Genomic DNA, 6,549 nt, shown 5'->3' on the forward strand with positions numbered 1-6,549 from the left:
CCGAAGATGCTCTTCTTCTTCCCGAACCGGATACATTTGATCCTCTATGTACTGATAGCTTGTGCTACTGACGGTGTTGTTTCTTCTTCTGTTCTAGAGTTCTCGCAGCTACCGGTGCTCGCTGAACCACTGGTATCTCATGCTCCTCCTCACGACGATCAGGCAGGCAACCCCCATGCAGCCCATGATGGGCCGCACGATGCTGAGGCCCATGACTCCGACGGTTCTCCACCACGCACTCTGTCACATACCGCTCATGGGCCAACCCAAGATCTGCATCGACAACCAGCCGACTCTGCATCGTCGCCTGCGGTGTCCCCAGCTCCGTCTAACTCGTCTGCTGCCGATTCTGCTCCAGCACTTCCCGCCCGCCGCCCTGTCAAACCTGTGCGTTTGTTTGATGGCATCATCCGGTATGACACCAAGAAGAGAGCCTTTGCAGCTGAACCTACCTCTCATGTCGATGCTCTGGAGAACCCTGCCTGGAAATCCGCGATGGATGATGAGTTTCACGCTCTCTGCATTAACAATACCTGGCGTCTCGTTGACCCTCCTCCTGGTCGTAGCATTGTTGGCTGCAAGTGGTTTTTCAAGATCAAACAAAAAGCAGATGGCACCGTCGATCGTCACAAGGCCAGGCTTGTTGCTAAGGGGTTCACACAGCGTCCAGGGATTGATTACACAGACACTTTCTCTCCGGTTGTCAAGCCAACCACTGTCCGGCTGATCTTGTCTATCGCCGTGTCCAGGGGATGGACTCTCTGCCAGATTGATATTCAGAATGCGTTCCTCCACGGCGATATTCAGGAGGAGGTATATATGTATCAGCCTCCAGTGTATGTTGACAAGAATTATCCGAATCGTGTCTGTCGTCTTAAAAAATCTCTGTATGGACTGAAGCAGTCTCCAAGAGCGTGGTACTCAAAACTAAGTTTGAAGTTGCAGTCTCTGGGTTTTGTCCCGTCCCAGGCCGACACTTCTCTCTTTGTCTTCGGTAAGAAACGACATGTTGATCTATGTAGATGATATTATCATCACAGGATCTTGTCAGCAAGTTGTCAGCAACCTGATGAAGAAGCTTCGTGAATCCTTTGCTGTTAAGGATTTGGGAGACCTATCTTACTTTCTCGGCATTGAAGTGACACGCACGGATAGATGTATAGCGCTTACTCAAGTCAAGTATGCAGCAGATCTGCTTAAGCGTGTGAATATGCATAATTGTAGAGACATAGCCACACCAATGTCATCTTCTGAAAGGCTCAGCAAAACCTCAGGAATATTACTGTCAGACGATTTGGCTTTCAGCTATCGAAGCACAGTTGATGGTCTGCAATATCTATGCTTGACCATGCCAGATATTGCGTTTGCTGTGAATCGAGTATGTCAGTTCCTTGCCACACCGACAAATGTGCACTGGTCAGCCGTAAAACGTATATTAAGATACGTGATAGGAACACTGAATTATGGGCTGCAAATTCAGAGGTCATTGTCAACTGAGCTGAGCGTCTATACGGATGCCGATTGGGCTGGCTGTCCTGACGATCGCCGGTCTACAGGTGGCTATGCAGTGTTTTACGGACAAAATCTGGTGTCATGGAGTTCTCAAAAGCAACCTATTGTCAGCCGATCAAGTACGGAAGCGGAGTTCAAGGCTATAGCTAATGGGACAGCCGAGGTGACATGGTTACAGTCAGTTCTCAGAGAACTAGGAGTGTTTCAAGCTCAAGCTCCGACCTTGTGGTGTGATAATCTTGGAGCTACGTTCCTTGCAGCGAATCCTATGTTTCATGCACGAACGAAACATACAGAAATCGATTTTCATTTCGTCCGAGAAAAGGTTGCAGCAGGTGCACTGAAAGTTCGATTCATCTCCTCTCGAGATCAGCTAGCAGATATCTTCACTAAGGCACTCGGTCGAGATATGTTCGATCGCCTGAAGTTTGAGTTGTGTTTAGCTAGTACAAGTTTGGATCGAGAGGGGCTGTTAAAAGAGGTTAGCGACGGTGTATAGATACGATCCTATCCTCTCCTTCTAAACCCAACAGATAGATACATATCTTCTATTTCTGTTAGTTGTTGTAATCCTAACTACCTGTAAACCCTAGCTCGTTTGAGCTGTATATAAAGAGGTCCTGGCCGTAGCATTAAGGCACGACACAATCTCAATCATAGTCTGTACTTTTATAGGATAGTGTTACAAGATGATGAACACTCTAGTGCCGGGAGGACGCTTAACAGGCTTCCACACCTCCCGGGCTTCCTCTTCCTCACAAATCAACTTCTCAACACAGCTCTCAGCTACTTTCTCTCCCTTTCTCTCTTATCACACACAACTAAGTTCGTTCTCCTCTAACAACTCTACTTCAGAAAGATCAACCTCTCTGAAACCCTCTCGAAAAACCTTCCACATGCCGGTGACGTGCCCCCTATTATACCTCAAGGAGTCACCACAACGGCTAGCTCGAGCACCACCCAAAGGCATTCTCGGGCTCAATCGCTCGAGGCCACACGGTCGTCGGGCAGGTGGGCGATGCCGGTGGCCAATGGGCGGCCACGGGTGGTGCGCTGGTGCACTTGATGGTGGTGTGAGAGCTCAGGCAGCGAGCTTCACCCTCGTCTGCCGTGCAGGCTGCTGTTTGATCACGCAAGCAGCTGTCTGTCCGTGCCATGATGGCGCACATGGACATAGGTGCGTCACATGTTCCCAAGGCCGAGCCTGGCACACCTTGTAAGGCTCAGTTGACCTCCGCTCCCAAGCCACTCCTGGCCCAGGAGAGGTGTCTTCCTGGTCCTCCTGGGGTCAGTCGAGGTCACGCCTTGGCCCGTTTGCCCCAGTCCGCTGTCCTCGGCCTCCTTCCGGGGTTACCTCGGGAGGGCGGCTAGGGCTGCTCCTCGCGCCCTTTGTCCTGTTCTCTTGTCTCCACCTTGCTGGCTTGGCTCGATTTCTTCCCGTAGCGCTTGTTTGCCATAGAGGTGCCTACGACAAAGGTAGGATTCAGGAGCATCACACATGATTACCACAACTCACACATGATTGGTGCACACAATGTTCTTCCCTGGGTGGCACGCTTAGTGCCTTAGCCTTGGCACCGGCTTAGCCTCCGACCGGTGGGTCCAGGCCCATGCGCACGGCGTGTACTAAGAGACCCCCCAGTCTCATTACGCCGATAATCTAGCTAATGAAACTACCTGGATGACAAAATGAGAAAATAAATAATATGTACCTCATATAAATCACTAGATAATGAAATGAGAAATGAAAAAAATGCGCATTGATTTAATCATTGACTAACACAAGTGATGGTGCTTATCATAACGCAAACTTCACACTGTTGGGGAACCCCAAGAGGAAGGTATGATGAGCACAGCAGCAAGTTTTCCCTCAGAAAGAAACCAAGGTTTAATCGACCAGTAGGAGAAAGGCGTGACTTCTGAAGGTGTTGCTAGCTGACTATTGGCAGGGCGCACTACCGACGTCAGCAACAACGTGGAACCTACACACAACACAACCAAAGTACTTTGACCCAACTTACAGTGAGGTTGTCAATCTCACCGGTTTTCCTGAACACAAAGGATTAAATGTATCGAATGGAAATAGGCGTTTGAAGTAATTAAAGAGATCAATGCTTGCGGAAAGTAAACAGAACAAGATTGCAGTGGATGAATTTATCAGTGTAAAGAAAAGGACCAGGGTCCATAGTTCACTAGGGGTGTCTCTCCATTAAGATAAATAACATGTTGGGTGAATAAATTACAGCTGGGCAATTGACAGAATAAAGACCACACATGACTAGATGATTACTATGAGATTCGTTTGGGCATTACAACAAAATACATAGACCGTAATCCAACTGCATCTATGACTAATAATCCACCTTCCGGTTATCGTCTGAACCCCTTCCAGTATTAAGTTGCAAGCAACAGATTATCGCATTAAGCAATGTGTGTAAAGTAAACAATAGAATTACCCTCGGATAAAATATTGTTGTTTTCTCCCTAGTAGCAACAACACATCTACAATCTTAGAAGTTATTGTCACTCTTCCAGAAAACTAGAGGCATGAACCTACTATCGAGCATAAATACCCCCTCTTGGAGTCACAAGCATCTACTTGGCCAGAGTATCTACTAGCAACGGAGAGCATGCAAAATCACAAATAACATATGACAAGAATATATAATCGATCTCAACATAGTATTCAATATTCATCGGATCCTAGCAAACACAACATGTAGCATTACATAAGGATGATCTTGATCATGTAGGGCAGCTCACAAGATCTAAACATCAGGCACAAATTGGAGAAGACAACCATCTAGCTACTGCTATGGACCCATAGTCCAGTGATGAACTACTCACGCATCACTTCGGAGGTGGGCATGGAGATGTTGATGCCTTTGGCGATGATCTCCCCCTCCGGCAGGGTGCCGGGAAGAGCTTCAGAACCCTCCCGAGCTAGGGTCAGCAATGGCGGCCGTGACGGAATTTTTCGTGGATGGAGGCTCGGGTGTTTAGGTTTTCCCGAGATCGTGAATAAATAGGCGGAAGGGCAAGGTCGGTGGAGGCTGGAGGGCCCACACCACCCCTTGGCGCGGGCCTAGGCCTGGCCGCACCAAGGCATGGCGTGGCCGCCCTGTGGACTTTGTCTTCGTTACGTAAAAATGTTGACTTTGATGTTTGTTTGGTCCAATTCCGAGAATATTTCATGTACAACTTTTCTGAAATACAAAACATTCGAAAACAGGGAACTGGCACTGTGGCATCTTGTTAATAGGTTAGTGCCGGGAAATGTATAAAAGTGCAACGAAGTATGAGCAAAACATATATAAGTTGGTGTAAAACAAGCATGGAGCATTGATGTCTACGGGTGCTTATATTCTTGTAGACAATGTTGGGCCTCCAAGAGCAGAGGTTTGTAGAACAGCAGCAAGTTTCCCTTAAGTGGATCACCCAAGGTTTATCGAACTCAGGGAGGAAGAGGTCAAAGATATCCCTCTCAAGCAACCCCGCAATCACGATACAAGAAGTCTCTTGTGTCCCCAACACACCTAATACACTTGTCAGATGTATAGGTGCACTAGTTCGGCGAAGAGATGGTGAAATACAAGTAGTATGGATGTATATGAGTGGTAATAACAATCTGAATAAAATATGGCAGCGAGTAAACATGCAACAGAACAGTAAATAAACGGAGATTCGATGTTTGGAAACAAGGCCTAGGGATCATACTTTCACTAGTGGACACTCTCAACATTGATCACATAATAAAAAAACTCTACACTCTCTTGTTGGATGATGAACACCACTAATTGCGTAGGGCTACAAGAGCACCTCAATGCCGGAGTTAACAAGCTCCACAACATTCGATGTTCATATTTAAATAACCTTAGAGTGCATGATAGATCATTGCAATTACACCAAGTACTAACATAGCATGCACACTGTCACCGTCACACTATGAAGGAGGAATAGATCACATCAATACTATCATAGCAATAATTAACTTCATAATCTACAAGAGATTACAATCATAACCTATGCCAAGTACTACACGATGCACACAATGTCACCATTACACCGTGGAGGAGGAATAGATTACTTTAATAACATTACCAGAGTAACACATAGATGAATAGTGATACAAAACTCATATGAATCTCAATCATGTAAGGCAGCTCATGAGATCATTGTATTGAAGTACATAGGAGAGAGATTAACCACATAGCTACCGGTACAGCCCTTAGCCTCGATGGAGAACTACTCCCTCCTCATGGGAGACAAGCAGCATTGATGAAGATGGCGGTGGTGTCGATGGAGAAGCCTTCCGGGGGCACTTCCCCGTCCCGGCGGCGTGCCGGAACAGAGACTCCTGTCCCCCAGATCTTGGCTTCGCGATGGCGGAGGCTCTGGAAGGTTTCTCGTACCGTGGCTTTTTCGTCAATCGTGGTAGGGTTTTCGCGACGGAGACCTTAAGTAGGCGGAAGGGCAGCCTCGGAGGGGGCCTGGTGGGCCCACACACTAGGGGGGCGCGCCCCACCCCTTGGCCGCGCCGCCCTGGCGTGTGGGGCCCCCTGGCTCCTCTCCGGTACTTCTTCGATGCTCTGGAACCTTCCGGGAAAAATAAGGTGCTGGGGCGTTGATTTCGTCCGATTCCGAGAATATTTCCTTACTAGGATTTCTGAAACCAAAAACAGCGTAAAAACAGGAAGCTGGCACTTCAAGATCTCGTCAATAGGTTAGTTCCGGAAAATGCATCAAAACGATATAAAGTGTGAACAAAACATGTAGGTATTGTCATAAAACTAGCATGGAACATCAGAAATTATAGATACGTTTGAGACGTATCAAGAATCCCCAAGCTTAGTTCCTACTCGCCCTCGAGTAGGTAAATGATAACAAGAATAATTTCTGAAGTGACATGCTACTTACATAATCTTGATCAGACTATTGTAAAGCATATGAGATGAATGCAGCGATTCAAAGCAATGGTAAAGACAATGAGTAAAGAAATGAACCATCTAACAAAGACTTTTCATGAATAGTACTTTC

Source organism: Lolium rigidum, chromosome 3 (genome assembly GCF_022539505.1).
Source record: "Lolium rigidum isolate FL_2022 chromosome 3, APGP_CSIRO_Lrig_0.1, whole genome shotgun sequence".
Classification (NCBI taxonomy): Eukaryota; Viridiplantae; Streptophyta; class Magnoliopsida; order Poales; family Poaceae; genus Lolium; species Lolium rigidum.